Raw genomic sequence first — 23,200 nt, 5'->3', positions numbered from 1 at the left:
GTTCTAAAGGAATTAAGTAATGTAATAGACAGGCCCCTATTTTTAATATTCAGGGACTCTATAGTTACAGGGACTGTTCCCCAGGACTGGTGCATGGCAAATGTGGTGCCAATATTTAAGAAGGGGTCAAAAGGTGACACCGGGAATTATAGACATGTTAGTTTGACCTCCGTTGTATGTAAATTGTTAGAGGGTTTTCTAAGAGATGCTATTTTGGAATATCTATAAAAAATAAATGTATGACTCCATATCAGCATGGCTTTATGAGGGATCGGTCCTGTCAAACTAACCTGATCAGCTTTTATGAGGAGGTGAACTCCAGACTGGACCAGGGGCAATCGCTGGATGTCGTACATCTGGATTTTTCCAAAGCATTTGATATGGTTCCACATAAAAGGTTGGTGCATAAAACTAGAGGTATTGGGCTGGGGGGGGAATGTGTGTAAGTGGGTAAGTAACTGGCTCAGTGATAGGAAACAGAGGGTGGTTTTTTTAATGGTACTTATTCTGATTGGGTGACTGTTACTAGTGGGGTACCACAGGGGTCCGTCTTGGGTCCTGTCCTATTTAATATATTCATTAATGACCTTACAGAGGGGTTGAATAGTAAAGTAGCAATATTTGCAGATGACACTTACTCTGTAAAGCGGTAAACATAATAGAGGACAGTGCACTGTTACAAATGGATCTGGATAGGTTGGAGGTTTGGGCAGATGAGGTTCAACACTGATAAATGTAAGGTAATGCACATGGGGAAGAAAAATCCGGGCTGGGATTATGTATTAAATGGGAGAACACTTGGGACGACTGACATGGAAAAGGACTTAGGAGTCTTAGTTAATAGTAAATTTAGCTGTAGTGACCAGTGTCAGGCAGCTGATGCCAAGGCTAATAAGGCCAAAGGCTGTCTCGGCATGCTGGTAGTTGTAGTTTTGCAACATCTGGAGGGTCACAGTTTTTACACCACTATACAGTGGTGCCCAAGCTGTAGCCCTACAGATGTTGCAAAACTATAACTGGGAGTTGTAGTTCTGTAACATCTGGCCCTGGACAGTCTCAGCATGCTGGGAGTTGTAGTTTTGCAATATCTGGAAGAGCACAGTTTGGACACCACTATACAGTGGTATCCAAACTGTAGCGCTCCAGATGTTGCAAAACTACAACTCCAAGCATGCCCAGACTGCCCAGGCATGGTGGGAGTTGTAGTTTGGCAACATGTGGCCCTTCAGATGTTGTCGAACTACAACTCCCAGCATGCCTGGACAGTCTGGGCATGCTTGGAGTTATAGTTTTGCAACATCTGTAGGGCCACAGTTTGGACACCACTACACAGTGGTCTCCAAACTGTTCTCCAGTTATTGCATAACTACAACTCCCAACATGCCCTTTGGCTGTCTGGGCATGCTGGGAGCTGTAGTTTTGCAACAACTGGAGGCACACTGGTTGGGAAACATTGTTTGTTTCCAAACTCAGTGTTTCCCAACCCGTGTGCCTCCAGCTGTTGCAAAACTATAACTCCCAGAATGCACTGACAGACCATGCATGCTGGAAGTTGTAGTTTTGCAAGAGCTGGAGGCACACAGGTTGGGAAACAAACTCAGTGTTTCGCAACCAGTGTGCCTACAGCTGTTGCTTAACTACAACCCCCAGAATGCACGGACAGCCAACGGGCATGCTGGAAGTTGTAGTGGGATGCCTCCAGCTGTTGTATAACTACAAAACCCAGCATGCCCTTCTGCTGTCCGTGCATGCTGGGGGTTGTAGTTTTTGCAACAGCTGAAGGAATACTGGTTGCGAAACACTGAGAGTTTGTTACCTAGCTCAGTGTTTGGCAAACAGCGTGCATCCTGCTGTTGCATAACTGCAACCCCCAGCATGCACAGACAGCAGAAGGGCATGCTGTGAGTTGTAGTTTTGCAACAACTGGAGGTTTCCCCCCCATGTGAAAGTACAGGGTACATCCACACGGGCAGGTTTACAGTGAGTTTCTCAGAGCAAGTTTGAGATGCAGCAAATTGTCCGCTGCAGCTCAAACTCCCAGCGGGAAACTCGCTGTGAACCCGCCCGTGTGACTGTACCCTAAAAACACTACACTACACTACATCTACACAAAATGAAGGGTAAAATACTACATATACCCCTACACATTTACCCCCTTCCCCCCCATTAAAAACATCTGGTACAGCACCGTTTCTAACATGGAGCCTCCAGCTGCTGTAACACAACAACTCCCTGTGTTGCCGGACAGCCATTGACAGTGTTTTCCCAAACAGCTTGAGGCACCCTGTTTGGGAAAACACTGCTGTAGGGTAATTTTGGTATCGAAGGCAAGTCTAATTCTTGCATCAAGGTCCGTCCCATGCAAACACCTAATTTAGGCCTCAAATACGCATTGTGCTCTCTCACTTCGGAGCCCTGTCGTATTTCAAGGAAACAGTTTCTGGCCCCATATGGGGTATTTCCGTACTCGGGAGAAATTGCCTAAAAAATTTTGGGGGGCTTTTTCTCCTTTTACTCTTTATGAAAAGTTAAAGTTGGGGTCTACACAAGCATATTGTTGTAAAAATTTGTTATTTTTTACACTAACATGCTGGTGTTGTCCCATACTTTTCATTTTCACAAGAAGTACGGAAATACCCCATATGTGGACATAAAATGTAGTGAGAGCACCATGTACATTTGAGGTGATTTGCACAGGGGTGGCTGATCATTACAGCGCTTGTGACATAAACGCAAAAAAAAAAAAACACCCACATGTGACCCCATTTTGGAAACGACACCCCTCACGGAACTTAACAAGGGGTATAGTGAGCCTTAACACCCCACAGGTGTTTGCAAATTTTCATTAAGGTTGGACGTGAAAATGATTTTTTTATATTTTTTTAACTAAAATCCTTGTGTTATCCCAAATTTTTCATTTTCACAAGAGACAAAAGCCCCCAAAATTTGTAACCCCATTTCTTTTGAGTATGGAAATGCTCCATATGTGAATGTAAAGTGCTCTGCGGGTGAACTACAATGCTCAGAAGAGAAGGAGCGCCATTGGGCTTTTGGAGAGAGAATGTGTCTGGAATTGAAGGCCATGTGTGTTTACAAAGCCCCCCCGTGTTGCCAGAACAGGGGACCCACCCACAGGTGACCCCATTTTGGAAACTTCACCCCTCCCATAATGTAATAAGGGGTGCAGTGAGCATGTACACCCCAAGGGTGTCTGACAGATGTTTGGAACAATTGTCCATGAAAATGGAAAATTTAATTTTTCATTTGCACAGCCCACTGTTCCAAAGATCTGTCAAATGCCAGTGGGGTGTAAATGCTCACTGCACCCCTTATTAAATTCTGTGAGGGGTTTAGTTTCCAAAATCGGGTCACATGCTGTTTCTGCTGTTCTGGCACTATGGGAGGCTTGTAAATGCACATGGCCCCCAACTTCAATTTCAGCAAAATTCTCTCTCCAAACGTCCAATGGCGCTCCATCAGATCTGAGACATGTAGTGCGCCAGCAGAGCACTTAACGTCCACATATGGGGCGTTTTCTTAACCGGGAAAAAAAATGAAAAATTTGGAGTAACACCGTCATTTTAGTGTTAAAAATCGAATTTTTCACTTTTTCGGCCCACTGTTCAAAAAAACCTGTGAGGTGTAAGTACTCACTATAACGCTTGTTACGTTCCTAGAGGGGTCTAGTTTTAAAAATGGTGTCACATGTGGGGGGGGGGGGGTTCTGCTGTTCTGGCATCATGGGAGGTTTGTAAATGCACATGACCCCCGACTTCAATTTCTGCAAAATTCTATGCACATGACCCCCGACTTCAATTTCTGCAAAATTCTCTCTCCAAAAGTCCGATGGCGTTCCTTCTGTCCTGAGACCTGTAGTACGCCAGTAGAGCACTTAATGTCCACATATGGGGCATTTTCTTAATCAAGAGAAATTGGGCTTCAAATTTTGGGGTCCATTTTCTCCTATTACTCCTTGTGAAAAATAAAAATTTTGGGTAACACCACCATTTTAGTGTTAAAAATCAAATTTTCCATTTTCACGTCCAAATTCAACACAAAGTTGTCAAACACCTGTGAGGTGTTAAGGCTCACTATACCCCTTGTTATGTTCCTTGAGGGGTGTAGTTTCCAAAATAGTATGCCATGTGGAGGTTATTTTGCTGTTCTGGCACTATGGGGGGCTTCCTAAATACAACATGGCTCCCAAAAACAATGACAGCAAAATTTGTTTTAAAAAATCTCACAGCTGCTCTTTCCCTCTTGAGCTATGTTGTGAGCCCGCAGAGCACATTATGTCAACATATGAGGTATTTCCATACTCGAGAGATATTGGGCTACAAATTTTTTTTTTTTTTTTGGGGGGGGGGGGCTTTTTCACCTTATACCACTTTAAAAAAAAGAACATGTTAGCATAAAAAATGCAGATTTTGATTTTTCTCCTCCAATTTGCTGCTATTCTTGTGAAACACCTAAAGGGTTAACACACTTTTTGAATGTAATTTTGAATACTTTGAGGGGTGTAGTTTCTATAATGGGGTAATTTATGGGGTTTTTCTCACAGAAAGGCCCCTCAAATCCACTTCAAACTTAACTGGTCCCTGAAAAATTCAGATTTTTAAAATTTTGTTAAAATTTAGAAAATTGCTGCTAAACTTTGAAGCCCTCTAATGTCTTCAAAAAGTTAAAACATGTCAACTTTATAATGCCAAAAGGAAGTAGACATATTGTATTTGTGAATCAATATATAATATATTTGGAATGTCCATTTTCCTTACAAAATCCCAAAATTTTCATGACATTTTAGTAATGATGAAAATTTACCACTATGTTAAAGTATAATATGTCACTAAAAAACTTTCTCGGAATCAGATTAATTGGTAAAAGCATCCCAGAGTTATTAATGCTAAAAGTGACAGTGGTCAGAATTGCAAAAAAGGGCTCATTCCTTAAGGTGAAAAAGGGCTCAGTCCTTCAGGGGTTTATGTTGCGTCCCCCTCAAATTCAACACACAGCCATTGTTGTCTAAATCTTGGCCTTAAAAGTAAGTACACCCCAAAGTAGAAATGTCCAAATTTAGCCCAATTAGCCATTTTCCTTCTCTGGTGTCATGTGACTTGGTAGTGTAACAATGCCTAGGGTATGAATGGGGAGCAGGTGTCTTAAATAAAAAAAAATCACAGAAAAGAGGCCACACCTACCGGTACAAGGGTAGATTAGACTACCACTATGATGCAGATCAGCCACAATGCTATATAAGGGGAGGTCGCACAGGAGCAAAATACTGATAAACAACCATTCACATGCCTACTATTCATGTGGGGGATGGGTAGCTGCTTAGTATTCTAGTTTCACACAGATAAGGCATACACAGGGTGCCAGTTACATAATAGCGTGTAGTGCACCATGCTGGCTTACAACCTATTAGTGATACCCATACTATTCAATCAGAAGGCTGCCCAGCATCTTATATATGCCTTTTCCCTCATATCTCATTTTATGCATATAAATTCAATATACTACTCTAAACCCATTCCTTAGATGCCATCTGTGATCACACAACCCATACATTCATCTCAGTAATAAAATTAGTGGGACTGTAATGTTTTGTTGACTTCACTTGATGAAATATCCAAGTAAAGCAAATGGAATGGTATTTTGTTTTAATTTCTTACTCTTTAGAACATCTCAACTGCTACATTACGAGTCTGGAATTTTGCAGACTGATTCCTACTTTTACATGGCTGCAGCTGATACAATATATAATTTCAGGCAGAAGCAATCATTCTAGAATTCAGAACAGGAGAGAGATTTGTGATGTTAGGGTAGGATCACACACAATGCATACACAGGCATATTTGGCACTGTAAGAAATCTTCCTGGCAGCAAGAAATATGCTGCGTATGCACTATGAGCAGACAGGCTTTCCCCAATTCATCCCTGTGTATGCAGTTAGGTTCAGAGGCAGGCCGAGTGCACCAATGTAACTATGACACGTGGCCCGTCTCCAAACCTCACTGCACACACAGGGCTGTAGCGGGAAAACCCTGTGTGTCTGCTTATCACGCATATGCAGCGTATTTCCAGCTGCCCCTTATTTGTAAAAATAAGGTTTTCCAACAACCCCATTTTTGTTACAGGAGTCCCTAGCCTATAAGCTGATAACAGCGTGTTCAGCTGTTGGAACCCTTAGTAATCAGCTGTAATCTGTGACATACCTATCAGTTATGGCTCAGTTTACCTACAATGTCACAACAAGAGAAAAAAGCATTATATAGTTTTCATTGACATTAGTGGGTTTCCAGGTAATGCATGTCATGAACAGGTGAAACTTGTACCTGGTAGTTTATTTTTATTTTTGCAGAGTATTCAACAGTGTCATTTGTTTCTTCCCATCTCATTTGCATAAATACAATTTTAAGCCCTTTTTTTCTTCATTAATCATTATAAAATGGGCACTATCAGATCCAAAAACTTTTTATATATTGTTACTTATGAAAATTAAAGAGTACCTGCCATTAAAATGCTTACCCCCCTCCCCACTCCCTATTTATTCCCCCCACCCTGCTAAGCCAACACCGGTCCTCGCATCATGTGCTGCAATCAGAGCCAAGGACCCGCCAGTAATGGCAGACATCAACGATCGTGCTATATTTCTATAATAAATGTAGGTGATATAGACATAGAATTTACATGTAGATGATCAGGATTAGGTACTGAGTAACATTTTTTTTTTTTTTGTGGGATCTGAAAGGTATGCTTTAATTTTTCTTCCTTTTAGAATGATACATATGAACATTTATTCTATCCACGAGTCAATTCCTTCATTCAGAAAATTTGAAAACAAGACACAAGGTCACAACCCACTCACAAGAGAAAAAAAGAAAAAAGGTTTGAACCCTTTCTTTACGGTAGCTGTATCACCTGAACCTCGGTCTGTATGTTCTTAAATAATTTAGTGATAGCCTATGCTACACAATGTAGGCGGAAAAAAAGAGTGCCAGAATCCCCCGATAGGATACAGTGACCCCCCCTACCTACGATGGCCCCGACATACGATCATTTCAACATACAATGGCCTCTCAGAGACCATCGCATGTTGAAGGCAGCATCAACATATGATGCTTTTTTATGTCGGGGCCATCGCGTAAACGGCTATCTGGCAGCGCAGACTGCTTCAGCTGCCACTGGATAGCCATTTACGGTGCCCCATGCGGTCTGTTGACGATCACTTACCTGTCCTCAGGGCCCCGGCGCATCCTCTTCAGGATCCCCTGCATTGTCGGCGCTCCCCATCGTCGTCATCACGTCACTGCACACGCTGTCCTGTCATCCAATAGGAGCGGCATGCATAGCGACGTGATGGCGGCGACGGAGAGCGAGGATGCCGGGGAAGCAGAGGCCTTGCCGGAGCATCGGGGACACCCCAGGGACACAGCGACAGCGATGGAAGGCGACATCCAGGGCAGCGGTGACGAGCGGTGATGGTCCGGAGCGGTGGGAACACGTGAGTATAACCTCCAATACCAGTGGTCTTCAACCTGCGGACCTCCAGATGTTGCAAAACTACAACTTCCAGCATGCTGGGTGTTGTAGTTTTGCAACATCTGGAGGTCCGCAGGTTGTAGACCACTGTCCTATACTTTACATTGCACGGATCCCTCAGCATGCAATGGTTTCAACAAACGTTGGTCCATTTGGAACGGATTACCATCGTATGTTGAGGGACCACTGTATTTATAAAACCTGTTTTCTGAACAAGACAAGTCCTTTTAACCTCTTAAGGACTTAGGGCATACCTGTATGCCCTGAGCCCAGTCCCGGTGTTTAAAACAGGGTCATGCCGTGACCCCGCATCACACTGGGTCGGTCTCGGCTGCTATTCATAGCCGGGACCCTGGGCTAACAGCGCGCGGCACCGATCGTGTGCCACGCGCTATTAACCCTTCAGACACGGCGATCAAAGTTGGCTTTGCAGGGATCAGCATAAGAGATCAGATTTGCAGTGTTGTAGGTCCCTATGGGAGCTATAGCACTGCAAAAAAAAAGTGAAAAAAAAAAGTTGACAAAGGTCATTTAACCCCTTCCCTAATAAAAGTTTGAATCACCCCCCTTTTCCCATAAAAAAAAACTGTGTAAATAAAAATAAACATATGTGGTATCGCCGCGTGCGGAAATGTCCAATCTATAAAAATATATAGTTAATTAAATCGCACGGTCAATAGCGTATGGGTAAAAAAAATTCCAAAGTCCAAAATAGCCTATTTTTGGACTTACAGAATAAAGATAAGGTGTTATTTTTAGCGAAAAATGCACTGCGTAGAAACGGAAGCCCCCAAAAGTTACAAAATGACATTTTTTCTTCAATTTTGTCGCACAATTAATTTTTTTTTCCCTTTCGTCGTGGATTTTTGGGTAAAATGACTAATATCACTGCAAAAAATTAGGATCATATGGAAATTTATGTGCAAAATTGAAAGCGTTATGATTTTTAGAAAGTGATGAGAAAAAAATGAAAATGCAAAAACGGAAAAACGCTGAGTCCCTAAGGGGTTAATACTTCAGTGTATACTGTAGAGATTACACAACTTGGTTATCTAATAGTTCCAGTTAAAAATAAAAAAATGAATGTTCCAGGAATCATCTTCTAGTCTTCTGAGGCTGGTAGAGCAGCCCTTTGTGGTATAGCAGCCCATTGTGATTCGGTTCTGTTATGCATTCAATGATGATTTTGACAATAAAGCTTTGTCCCTATAACAGCCATTGTACGCTGCATGTTTCAAACATAATATTTTCCTTAGAAAGTTTCTACTCAGAAGTGTCTTCAGATCACATCTCCTACTAGGGTTAAAGCTTTTTGCTTTGAGAGTCCACAAAGGTTATCATAGCTAAGAATAGTTTTCTAGGACCTACTGTTTCAAAGTCCTAACAATAGGAGAACATTGATGAATTGATGTTTGTTACAATTTTCTTCTTCCTATAACAACTCTTTGCAAGTTCAAAAGGGGCCCCTGAGGGTTTTAGTCAAGGCATCGAGAGCCTAACTATAACTATATTGAAGGACATTGAAGGACAAGACATTTTTAGTGGAGTTGACTGCTTACAGATAATAGCCAGCAGCACCTGTAACGGCCTTTAAAACTAGACCATTTAAATGGCTTGTGACACCACAGTTGCTTAAAAAAGAGAAGAACTAGAACATAAGCTTCCAGCTGTTTTAGTTCTTCATTTTCTATAAGACACGTTGACATTATACTATTGTACTCTTATGTCTGAACCCTATGCCTGTAGTCTATTAGAAAAAAAGATACAGATCTAAGAATTATCGATTTAAAGGGGTACTCCAGTGGAAAACCATTTTTTTTTAAATCAACTGGTGCCAGAAACTTATACAGATTTGTAAATTACTTCTATTTAAAAATCTTAATCCTTCCAGTACTTATCAGCTGCTGTATGCTCCAGAGTAAGTTGTGTTTCTTTCTGGAGTTCTTTTCTGTCTGACCATGGTGCTCTCTGCTGACACCTTTGTCCATTTCAGGAACTGTCCAGAGCAGGAGAGGTTTGCTATGGGGATTTGCTCCTACTCTGGACAGTTCCTGACATGGACAGAGGTGTCAGCAGAGAGCACTGTGGTCAGACAGAAAAGAAATCCAAAAAGAAACAAACTTCCTGTGGAGCATACAGCAGCTGATAAGTACTGGAAGGATTAAGATTTTTTTATAGAAGTAATTTACAAATCTGTTTAACTTTCTGGCACCAGTTGATTTAAAAAAAAAAATAGTTTTTCACCGGAGTACCCCTTTAACACCAACACCTAAATATGGGTTTGAAAGAGAACATGTCAACTCTCCTGACATTCCTGTTTTACAAAATACTATGAAATAACAATTCTGGAGCATCTTACCTTCTGAACTTTTTTGCAAACTCAGCGCTCTCATATTTTAGTTTTTCCTCAGAGGTATTTTCTAAGGATTGTTATTAATAGGTTATGAGTTTTTAGGAATATATTTATGACGTAGGTCTTTTTCCTACTATGTCATGATTTACTTCTTTTATAAGGATATATGCACTGTTGTTTTACACAGGGCTGGTGCAAGGATTTTTGCCACCCTAGGCAAAACTTAATTTTACAGAATAACACCACCATACCATACCAGAACAATATCGCCATACCGTGACTGAATAACACCACCATACCAGAACAGAACAATACCACCATGCCGTAACTGAATAACATCACCATACCTGAACAGAACAATACCGCTATACCGTGACTGAATAACACTACCATACCAGAACAGAACAATATTGCCATACCGTGACCGAATAACACCACCATACCAGAACAGAACAATACCCCATACCATGACTAAATAACAATACTACCATACCGTGACTGAATAAAAATGCCTACCAGAACAGAACAATACCGCCATACAATGACTGAAGCCTTGAGGCTTGCGCACAGTAGGGGAGCGGGGGGGGCAGTGGGCCGGTGTCCCATTAAAGGGGTCCTCCTCTGCTCAGCGTTTGGAACAAACTGTTCCGAATGCCGGGAGCTCGGGACGTCAAAACCCTGCCCCCTCATGACATCACACCCCGCCCCCTTAATGCAAGTCTATGGGAGGGGGTGTGATGGCTGTCACCCCCCTCCCATAGACTTGCATTGAGGGGTGGGGTGTGATGTCAAGGGGGTGGCCGGGCTATGACATCATGAGGGGCGGTGCTATGTCGTTACGAACTCCCAGCACCGGCTTGAGCGTTGGAAAAGTTTGGCAGAGGAGTCTGATAGTACTCCTCTGTGCTTTATACTGTCTGATAGCACTCCTCTGTGCTCTCTCCTGTCTGATAGGACTTCTCTGTGCTCTCTCCTGTCTGATAGGACTCCTCTGTGCTCTCTCCTGTCTGATAGGAGGAAACAGGAGAGAGCACAGAGGAGTCCTATCAGACAGGGGAGAGTACAGAGGAATGCAATCAGACAGGAGAGAGCACAGAGGAGTGCAATCAGACAGGAGAGAGCACAGAGGAGTATTATCAGACAGGAGAGAGCACAGAGGAGTCCTATCAGACAGGAGAGATCACAGAGGAGTGCTTTCAGACAGGAGAGAGCACAGAGGAGTACTATCAGACAGGAGAGAGCACAGAGGAGTCCTATCAGACAGGAGAGAGCACAGAGGAGTCCTATCAGACAGGAGAGAGCACAGAGGAGTGCTATCAGACAGGAGAGAGCACAGAGGAGTGCTATCAGACAGGAGAGAGCACAGAGGAGTCCTATCAGACAGGAGAGAGCACAGAGGAGTACTATCAGACAGGAGAGAGCACAGAGGAGTCCTATCAGACAGGAGAGAGCACAGAGGAGTGCTATCAGACAGGAGAGAGCACAGAGGAGTGCTATCAGACAGGAGAGAGCACAGAGGAGTCCTATCAGACAGGAGAGAGAACAGAGGAGTACTATTAGACAGGAGAGAGCACAGAGGAGTGCTATCAGACAGGAGAGAGCACAGAGGAGTACTATCAGACAGGAGAGAGCACAGGGGAGTGCTAGCCCACCCTCATTTACTGGACTTTGTTCATGCCTGTGCTTCAGCTTGGACAAAGACATTATTTTATAAGCCATGATTTCTATAAAAAGGAAATAACATTTTCTTATGAAGTATATTAGAAAGGTTAATGTTTTGACAAGATGTACAACATAAGATGCCTGATCATGAGAGTTTGGCCGCTGAGTGAACACCACCCCCCCCCCCCCCCCCCGCCCCCCCACGATCTCTGGCCAAGGACCTTGTCCTTCTAAATCAGAATGCCGGCTGCTGTGGTTGTCATGCTGTGGTTCTAGAGCATCTCCTAAAGCTGTGTTGTGCTGTTCCTTTTTTATTCCTCCTGAACATTTATGAGTAAATTGTCAAATGTGTGCTTCATTTCCATATTTTAAAGAGTTGTGTCTTAACACAGTCTGCCAGTGTCAGCATAGCTTTGGCAGGGTCAGAGAGTGTAAGGGCAAACCCCCAGTTGTCAGTCTATTGATAATATCAATTGATAATATCCTAGAAGGAATAACAGAGAAACAGCACCATAGAAATTCCTAAAATAGGTGCTCAAGCTTTTTTATGTAATGAACTAAACTAGTCACTAAAACAGGCATGAGACCTGTTGGCTCGCTTTTTAAATGCAGTATTTCTAGAGAGCGGCATTTACTGTTCACTATAGTTAGCGTGTTACCATTGTCACGATGCCGGCTGGCAGGTAGTGGACCCTCTGTGCCAGAGAGGGATTGGCGTGGACCGTGCTAGTGGACCGGTTCTAAGCCACTACTGGTTTTCACCAGAGCCCGCCGCAAAGCGGGATGGTCTTGCTGCGGCGGTAGTGACCAGGTCGTATCCACTAGCAACGGCTCACCTCTCTGGCTGCTGAAGATAGGCGCGGTACAAGGGAGTAGGCAGAAGCAAGGTCGGACGTAGCAGAAGGTCGGGGCAGGCAGCAAGGATCGTAGTCAGGGGCAACGGCAGAAGGTCTGGAAACACTGGCAAGGGACACACAAGGAACGCTTCCACTGGCACTAAGGCAACAAGATCCGGCAAGGAAGTGCAAGGGAGGAGGATAGATATAGTCAGGGACCAGGTGGGAGCCAATTAAGCTAATTGGGCCAGGCACCAATCATTGGTGCACTGGCCCTTTAAGTCTCAGGGAGCTGGCGCGCGCGCGCCCTAGAGAGCGGAGCCGCGCGCGCCAGCACATGACCGCAGGAGACGGGAACGGGTAAGTGACCTGGGATGCGATTCGCGAGCGGGCGCGTCCCGCTGTGCGAATCGCATCCCCAACGGCCATGAGAGAGCAGCGCTCCCGGTCAGCGGGACTGACCGGGGAGCTGCAGGGAAAGAGACGCCGTGAGCGCTCCGGGGAGGAGCGGGGACCCGGAGCGCTAGGCGTAACAGTACCCCCCCCCTTAGGGCTCCCCTTCTCTTTATCGGGTAACTGCCTCCCCTGGGATGAGGACACCGGGAAAGGATGGAGGGATTCCTCAACGGCAGGCAGAACCGCAGGAGTAGGAATGGGGAGAGAGGGCAGAGGGCGGGACCTGGCACGGGGCAGTGTGACACCAGGAGGAGGGCCATGAGGGGACACAGAAGCTTGCCTGATGGAACTGGGAGGGGGGGAGGGGCATTTCCTGTGGCAGGCAGAGTCCTTAATGACCTTAGGGGGACCAGATACAGGAGGAACCACAGAGTTACGGCAAGGGTTACTGGGAACCGGTTTTAGACAGTTCTTGGAACAAGAGGACCCCCAACTCTTGATCTCCCCAGTGGACCAATCCAGGGTTGGGGAATGAAGTTGAAGCCAGGGAAGTCCAAGGAGAATTTCCGAGGTGCAATTGGGGAGGACCAAAAGTTCAATCCTCTCGTGGTGAGATCCGATGCTCATAAGAAGGGGCTCCGTGCGGAAACGTATGGTACAGTCCAACCTGGCTCCGTTGACCGCGGAGATGCGGAGTGGCTTGACAAGACGGGTCACCGGAATATGGAATTTATTCACAAAGGACTCCCGAATAAAATTTCCAGAAGCTCCAGAGTCCAGACAGGCCACGGCTGAGAGGGGAGAGCAGGCTGAAGTGGAAATCCGAACAGGTACCGTGAGACGTGGAGAAGCCGACTTGGCATCAAGAGACGCCACACCCACGAGAGCTGAGTGTGAGCGTGCGTTTCCCAGACGTGGAGGACGGATTGGGCAATCCACCAGAAAATGTTCAGTACTGGCACAGTACAAACAAAGATTCTCTTCCTTACGGCGATTCCTCTCTTCCAGGGTCAGGCGAGACCGATCCACTTGCATGGCCTCCTCGGCGGGAGGCCTAGGCGCAGATTGCAGTGGAGACTGTGGGAGAGGTGGCCAGAGATCTAAGTCTTTTTCCTGGCGGAGCTCTTGATGCCTCTCAGAAAAACGCATGTCAATGCGAGTGGCTAGATGAATGAGTTCATGCAGGCTAGCAGGAGTCTCTCGTGCGGCCAGAACATCTTTAATGTTGCTGGATAGGCCTTTTTTAAAGGTCGCGCAGAGAGCCTCATTATTCCAGGAAAGTTCAGAAGCAAGAGTACGGAATTGTATGGCGTACTCGCCAACGGAGGAATTACCCTGGACCAGGTTCAGCAGGGCAGTCTCAGCAGAAGAGGCTCGGGCAGGTTCCTCAAAGACACTTCGAATTTCCGAGAAGAAGGAGTGTACAGAGGCAGTGACGGGGTCATTGCGGTCCCAGAGCGGTGTGGCCCATGACAGGGCTTTTCCGGACAGAAGACTGACTACGAAAGCCACCTTAGACCTTTCAGTGGGAAACAGGTCCGACATCATCTCCAGATGCAGGGAACACTGGGAAAGGAAGCCACGGCAAAACTTAGAGTCCCCATCAAATTTATCCGGCAAGGATAAGCGTATCCCAGGAGCGGCCACTCGCTGCGGAGGAGGTGCAGGAGCTGGCGGAGGAGATGACTGCTGAAGCTGTGGTAGCAACTGTTGTAGCATAACGGTCAGTTGAGACAGCTGTTGGCCTTGTTGCGCAATCTGTTGTGACTGCTGGGCGACCACCGTGGTGAGGTCAGCGACAACTGGCAGAGGAACTTCAGCGGGATCCATGGCCGGATCTACTGTCACGATGCCGGCTGGCAGGTAGTGGACCCTCTGTGCCAGAGAGGGATTGGCGTGGACCGTGCTAGTGGACCGGTTCTAAGCCACTACTGGTTTTCACCAGAGCCCGCCGCAAAGCGGGATGGTCTTGCTGCGGCGGTAGTGACCAGGTCGTATCCACTAGCAACGGCTCACCTCTCTGGCTGCTGAAGATAGGCGCGGTACAAGGGAGTAGGCAGAAGCAAGGTCGGACGTAGCAGAAGGTCGGGGCAGGCAGCAAGGATCGTAGTCAGGGGCAACGGCAGAAGGTCTGGAAACACTGGCAAGGGACACACAAGGAACGCTTCCACTGGCACTAAGGCAACAAGATCCGGCAAGGAAGTGCAAGGGAGGAGGATAGATATAGTCAGGGACCAGGTGGGAGCCAATTAAGCTAATTGGGCCAGGCACCAATCATTGGTGCACTGGCCCTTTAAGTCTCAGGGAGCTGGCGCGCGCGCGCCCTAGAGAGCGGAGCCGCGCGCGCCAGCACATGACCGCAGGAGACGGGAACGGGTAAGTGACCTGGGATGCGATTCGCGAGCGGGCGCGTCCCGCTGTGCGAATCGCATCCCCAACGGCCATGAGAGAGCAGCGCTCCCGGTCAGCGGGACTGACCGGGGAGCTGCAGGGAAAGAGACGCCGTGAGCGCTCCGGGGAGGAGCGGGGACCCGGAGCGCTAGGCGTAACAACCATAAGAATCAGTTAATACTCTGATTCCATTCTGTGTATTAACAAAGAGTATTGTTTATTGGATCTGTATTAGGGCAAGTGTAGATTTTTGAAATGTAAGCCCATTTCATACATTCATAATAAAACTCTCAATAAATAATGAATCACGCAGGATAAAATTCAGACAAAGCTCATAGCTCTATCTATGAACCCATCTTTCCAACTACTCAGTGAGGGAGATTTATCAAAACCTGTGCAAAGGAAAAGTTGCCTAGTTGCCCATAGCAACCAATCAGATTGCTTCTTTCACTTTTGTAGAGGCCTGTGAAAAATGAAAGAAGCAATCTGATTGGTTGCTGTGGGCAATTGCACCACTTTTCCTTTGCACAGGTTTTGATAAATCTCCCCATGTGTGTATAAAATGTGTATTGTATAATGCTGATGGTAGTGCATATAAATACTTGCTCCTCTGTACACTGTTCCTTCTGGCGGGACATGGTGGCCAGGTTACCGTTTCTGCACAGTTTTTACTCCATTCTGTGTAATCTTAGGTTCTGCCCATAGGGTTGGATGCGCTCCCTTATCTTTCATAGGCCTGGCACGCACACACAAATCCTTCACCTTATATTTCAGGAGCTGTATGATGAGGGATCTGCTGGGTGTAGTAGTTCCTGATATTTATGTCACATGGCAAAAGGTGCTAATAAAAAGCACAGGCATGAGACTTCTGATGCTAGATTGCGTGAAACAATTTGCAAACTTTACTCAACTCCTTTTTTAATTCCAATGACATATGATTACTTAACTACAGCTTTGTTGAATGGAGCTTAGGAGTCATGGTGATAGATATTTGGTCACTGCCCCTTTAATTAATGCTTTTCTAGTAGCATTGCTAAATTTAGGAAATGCTTTAGCATATGTATGGTATATGTCTACTGCAGATTTATACAGATGTGAGGGTCCTCTAGCTCTCAAATTCTCCATACAATTTACTTAAACTACTGAAACAACAAAGATCTTTATGTGTTGATTAACCTCGGTGCAAGGTGCAAAAATAGGACTCCATTTTACTCTTTGCCAATCTGTGACACAGCATTAAGAAGGCTGCATCCAGGGAAGTTCCTCTGACTTGGCATACAGCACTGACAACATTTTCCTTGTTGGGGCTGAGATGTAGTAGAATCTATACTTCTAACATGGATATGAACAGGGTTTAGAAACAGCAACTTGATTGTAGACTAGACAGGTAACATGTGGGTTAAATCAGGGGCGGACACATACAGCAGATGGCCCCTGTGCAAATAGTGTGCCTGCCCCCCCCCCCCCCCCCAGCACTGTGCACCCTCATGTACCTAGACCCCACCGGAGGGCCTCCACTTGCCTATTCCACCACAGGTGGATGGAACGGCTCCTGAGGTGGGCTCCGGGTGGCCCCTGTCCCTCTCAGTGTGCGGCCCAGTGAGTACTCCCCCGGGTCAGCCTGACCCGTATCTAGCTGGGAGGCAGAGGGCAGTGCTCCCCTTTACATTCGCACCCCTGGACTTAGCACGACACCCCTTGGCAACCCCATGTTCCTTGGCTTCTTATCCTTAGTGATAGAAGTGACTTACAGGCAGGGCCAGACTGGGACCAAAAATAGGCCCAGGCATTTTAAAATAAACAGTCCATTTTTATGGTGGGGGTCTGACTCATGGGACCCCCACCAATCACCTTGGTTCAAGTGGCTCCCCAGATGTTGGAAAGCTGCAACTCCCATCATGTCTGAAGTGACTACAGCTGATGGGACAGTCAGGAGACTACACAATGATATCAGTGACTACAGCTCTGATGGGACAGTTAGGAAAATACACAATGATATCACTGACCTGAGTGACGTCTTCTCTGTTGTCTTTACTTTTCTTCTTCATCTGGTCCAGACACCAGGATTTCTTCCATCTTCTCTGAAGAGTCTGACACCTGGACATCATTGGTTCCTTAATTTGTCAGTAGATCCTCATCCTCTGTATGATGACAATAATCATTATAACCTTGCCAAATACTGTACCCCCTGAATATAATACTGCCAAATACTGTTCCCCTGAATATAATACTGCCAACCACTGTACTCCTGAATATAATACTGCCAACCACTGTACCCCTGAATACTGCCAACCACTGTACCCCTGAATATAATACTGCCAACCACTGTACCCTCTGAATACTGCTAACCACTATACCCTTGAATAAAATACTGCCAACCACTGTACCCCTGAATATAATACTGCCAAATAGTGTACCCCTGAACATAATACTGCCAACCACTGTATCCCCTGAACACTGCCAAACCACTGTACCCCTGAATATAATACTGCCAACCACTGTACCCCCGAATATAATACTGCCAAATACTGTACCCCTGAATATAATACTGCCAACCACTGTACCCCTGAATATAATACTGCCAACCGCTGTACCCCCGAATATAATACTGCCAAATACTGTACCCCTGAATATAATACTGCCAACCACTGTACCCCTGAATATAATACTGCCAACCACTGTACCCCTGAATATAATACTGCCAAATAGTGTACCCCTGAACATAATACTGCCAACCACTGTACCCCCTGCATACTGCCAACCACTGTACCCCTGAATATAATACTGCCAACCACTGTACCCCTGAATATAATACTGCCAACCACTGTACCCCCGAATATAATACTGCCAAATACTGTACCCCTGAATATAATACTGCCAACCACTGTACCCCTGAATATAATACTGCCAACCACTGTACCCCTGAATATAATACTGCCAAATAGTGTACCCCTGAACATAATACTGCCAACCACTGTACCCCCTGCATACTGCCAACCACTGTACCCCTGAATATAATACTGCCAACCACTGTACTCTATTAATATAATACTGCCAACCACTGTACCCCTGAATATAATACTGCCAACCACTGTACCCCTGAATATAATACTGCCAACCACTGTACCCCTGAATATAATACTGCCAAATACTGTACTCCTGAATGTAATACTGCCAACCACTGTACTCTATTAATATAATACTGCCAACCACTATACACCACTGAATCACCCCATACACCCCACGCACTCCATCCTCAGTCTCCTCATCACCCCATACACCCCACGCAACCCATCCTCATTCTCATCCCCCCATACACCCCACACAACCCATTTCAGTCTAATCATCACCCCCATACACCCCACGCACCCCATCCTCAGTCTCATCACCCCATACACCCCCCACAACCCATCCTCGGTCTTCTCATCACCCCATACACCCCACACACTCCATCCTCGGTCTCCTCATCACCCCATGCACTCTATCCTCAGTCTCCTCATCACCCCCATATACCCCATCCTCAGTCTCCTCATCACCCCATGCACCCCACCCTCAGTCTCATCACCCCCATACACCCCACGCACCCCATCTTCAGTCTCATCACCCCATACACCCCACACAACCCATCCTTGGTCTCCTCATCACCCCATACACCCCATCCTCAGTCTCCTCATCACCCCATACACCCCACACACCCCATCTTCAGTCTCCTCATCACCCCATGCACCCCATCCTCAGTCTCCTCATCATCGCATACACCCCATGCACTCCATCCTCAGTCTCCTCATCACCCCATGCACTCCATCTTCAGTCTCCTCATCACCCCATGCACTCCATCCTCAGTCTCCTCATCACCCCATGCACTCCATCTTCAGTGTCCTCATCACCCCATGCACTCCATCTTCAGTGTCCTCATCACCCCATGCACTCCACCCTCAGTCTCCTCATCACCCCATACACCCCACGCACTCCATCCTCAGTCTCCTCATCACCCCCATACACCCCATCCTCAGTCTCCTCATCACCCCATACAACCCACGCACTCCATCCGCAGTCTCCTCATCACCCCATACAACCCACGCACCCCATCCTCAGTCTCCTCATCACCCCATGCACTCCATCCTCAGTCTCCTCATCACCCCATGCACTCCATCCTCAGTCTCCTCATCACCCCATGCACTCCATCCTCAGTCTCCTCATCACCACATACACCCCATGCACTACATCCTCAGTCTCCTCATCACCCCATGCACTCCATCCTCAGTCTCCTCATCACCCCATGCACTCCATCCTCAGTCTCGTCATCACCCAATACACCCCATGCACTCCATCCTCAGTCTCCTCATCACCCCATGCACTCCATCCTCAGTCTCCTCATCACCCCATACACCCCATGCACTCCATCCTCAGTCTCCTCATCACCCCATGCACTCCATCTTCAGTCTCCTCATCACCCCATGCACTCCATCCTCAGTCTCCTCATCACCCCATGCACTCCATCTTCAGTGTCCTCATCACCCCATGCACTCCATCTTCAGTGTCCTCATCACCCCATGCACTCCATCTTCAGTGTCCTCATCACCCCATGCACTCCACCCTCAGTCTCCTCATCACCCCATACACCCCATGCACTCCATCCTCATCACCCCATACAACCCATGCACTCCATCCTCAGTCTCCTCATCACCCCATACACCCCATGCACTCCATCCTCATCACCCCATACACCCCATGCACTCCATCCTCAGTCTCCTCATCACCCCATACAACCCACGCACTCCATCCTCAGTCTCCTCATCATCCCATACAACCCACGCACTCCATCCTCAGTCTCCTCATCACCCCATACAACCCACGCACCCCATCCTCAGTCTCCTCATCACCCCATGCACTCCATCCTCAGTCTCCTCATCACCCCATGCACTCCATCCTCAGTCTCTTCATCACGCCATGCACTCCATCCTCAGTCTCTTCATCACCACATACACCCCATGTACTCCATCCTCAGTCTCCTCATCACCCCATGCACTCCATCCTCAGTCTCCTCATCACCCCATGCACTCCATCCTCAGTCTCCTCATCACCCCATGCACTCCATCCTCAGTGTCCTTATCACCCCATGCACTCCATCCTCATCACCCCATACACCCGATGCACTCCATCCTCATCACCCCATACACCCCATGCACTCCATCCTCAGTCTCCTCATCACCCCATACACCCCATGCACTCCATCCTCAGTCTCCTCATCACCCCATATACCTTAAGCACCTCATCAGTATTACACAGCTGACACCCCCCCAGCCCTTCTCATCAACATTAAACCCCCTAATCACTACACCCCTGACCCCCTTTCTGGTCCTCCTTATCAACACTACGCTCTCCCAGACGCCCAATCCTCCTTATCATTACACCACCAACCTCTTCAACACCCCTCCTGTCCTCTTCATCATCATTACAATCCCCTCCCCCACCGCCCTGCACCCGACCGTCGCTCTCCTCACCTTATCTGCTCAGCGATGCGGCCGTGTGAGTTGGGAGGGTTTACTGCTCCTGTCGCTTCTGCCGGGGTCAGAGGCCATGACTCGTGACGTCAGGGGCTTGGAACAGACGTGCGTGCCTGCGCGGGGCACGTCTGTTCCCATCAGCCCCTGGACTGTCTGTCTCGCCCGGCCGGTTTAAAAGTAAATTACTGCTGTCAGCGGCAGGTCCGGGACCTGTTGCTGCAGCATTTAGTATGAAGTAGTGGCAGGGGGCCCTGCAGGGGCCCAGACTGTGAGGCCCAGGGTGTGACCTGGGCTACTAGGGGGGCCTCCTAACACGCTGGGCCCCTGTGCAGCCGAACCGGCTGAGCAAGTGATATATCCGCCCCTGGGTTAAATGTAAGGTATGTCTGACAGTAGAAAACTTAGGACCAACAGAAATTGCCCCCTCAGGAAGGCAAAGCTGAGGGACACAGATGAGGGTGTAAAAGGAGGAAAAGCTTTCCAAAATTTGTAACACCAATTCTTCTGAGTAAGAAAATAACCCATGTGGATTTAAAGTGCTTTGCGGGCAAATTACAATGCTCAGAAGAGCACTGAAGAAATAAAAAAAAACGAGGAGCGGACACAACTTTTTCAACAATTAACTTACTAAAACTTGCATTCGGTAATCCATGCACTTACTTCACCGAGGGGAGCCAGACATTGTCTCACTCCCCTCGCACCGGTAGGCTTATCTCTCTTGCTCTGGATCCTCCGATAATTCTAATGGTACACGTGCCCGCAGCTGGAAGCTTTCTTGGAACTTCGGTACTTTTGCTATATTAATTAGCAAAAACCGATCTCATTAGCTAAGGACTTTAATTCATAACAACATTAAAACAATAAAATTGTAGTTGCCTCCTTCCTCAGGGATAACACATTGCGCACAGAGCCTCCTTTTTCTAATCCGGAAAACCTCCTACCCGGAAATGACATACAAAAATTCCAAATACAATTTAAATAAAACCCTACAATTAAATTTTACACTAAAAATACTTATACCTGTTCCAGCATTTCATAAAAACATTTTGGGGACAACGTATCCAATTAAAAAATATAAAAACTTTCTCTTTTACACAGTGTAGAGAATCTCCTTAGGCCTTTTTCAATCTGCTCTATTGGAGTGACTGTAAGGAGATCCGGATCTGCATTGTGGGCTATTGAAAAATGCCGGGACACGCTATGCTTTGGATATCTATGTCTGATGTTAAATCTATGAGATGTCATTCTTTTTCTTAGGGGCTGTGTAGTTCTCCCTTCATACTGAATTCCACACGGACATTCTAACACATAAATTACATATTCAGAGTTACAATTTAAAAGGGTTTTTATTTCTATTTTTTTGCCTGTGGAATTACTTATTATCCACTGAACATCTTGTTTAATATTATTGCACGTTCTGCATTTCTTATGTCCACATTTCTGAACACCTTTTTTCCAGACTTTTATCACAAATATTTTTACCATTAACATTTTTTTTTTTAAACAGGGATAATATGGAGCAATTTTTTGGCCAATAGTTTTTGCTTTCCTATAAATAAATCTTGGTCCATTTTTTTGGTCCCCTAGTGCATCTTTTAGAAAAGGGTCATTTTCCATGATATTGCAATGTTTATAAAATATTTTTTCTATTTGGTTTGCATTTTTGGAAAATCTTGAAACAAAAGCTGTTCCATAATTTTCTTTTTTATTCTTTTTCTTCTGCCCTATTCTTATGCCTTATTCGTTGTTTTTCTATTTGCTCACTTGTTATTATTTTATTTCCCCTCCACTATTTGCACTGGGTAATGTTTTTCTATAAAAAGATCTTCTATGATTTTTGCTTGTATCTCATAATTAACATCTTCTGAGCAATTCCTCCTTATGCGTCTCAGTTGACCAAAGGGGATATTCACCTTCCAACTTTTTAAGTGTTCGCTTTCATAATGTAAGTATCCATTTGTGTCCACTGTTTTAAAATGAGTTTTACAGTGGAATAAATAGTTTTTTATATAAATATCCAAGTCTAAATACGTAATATTAACCTTACTTACATTTTCTGAGAATTTCATCCCCCAGTCATTTGCATTTAGCAAGTTAAAAAATTCATAAAATTCTTCTTTGCTCCCCTGCAAAACCATAAAAAGATCATCTATATAATGTTTACATTTTTTTTTTATACCTGAAGCATACATACTTTCCTCAATAAATAACTTCTCAAACGCCCCCATATATAGGTTAGCGAAAACTGGTGCGCATTTTGGTGCCCATCGCCATACCATTATGCATTTTTTTCTCTAATTTTGTTTCAATGCTCAGAAAAGAAGGAGCGCCATTGAGCTTTTGGAAAGAGAATTTGGTTAGAATAGAAGTCACGGGCAATGTGCATTTACAAAGCCCCCGTGGTGCCAGAACAGCGGACACCCTCACATGTGACCCTATTTTGTAAACTACACCCCTCACAGAATTTAATAAGGGGTGCAGTGAGCATTTACACCCCACTGGCACTTGACAGA

General features: G+C 45.8%; 1 protein-coding gene across 4 annotated transcripts in view; it reads right to left on the bottom strand.

Moving 5' to 3' along the window:
- Window positions 1–23,200, bottom strand: part of HTR1E (5-hydroxytryptamine receptor 1E) — a 173,623-nt gene that overhangs the window by 41,995 nt on the left and 108,428 nt on the right. Inside the window, exon 1 of one of the 4 annotated variants that reach the window (XM_056566038.1) lies at window positions 17,187–17,315. The exons of the other annotated variants lie outside the window; for them this stretch is intronic. The gene's annotated coding sequence lies outside the window, so the exon portion shown is untranslated. Of the gene's footprint in view, window positions 1–17,186; window positions 17,316–23,200 lie in introns of those variants that run through there. 4 annotated transcript variants of the gene reach the window in all.

Source organism: Hyla sarda, chromosome 3 (assembly GCF_029499605.1).
Source record: "Hyla sarda isolate aHylSar1 chromosome 3, aHylSar1.hap1, whole genome shotgun sequence".
NCBI lineage: Eukaryota > Metazoa > Chordata > Amphibia > Anura > Hylidae > Hyla > Hyla sarda.
The sequence above is the reverse complement of the archived record's forward strand: the minus strand, read 5'-3'. Positions and strand labels throughout refer to the sequence as shown.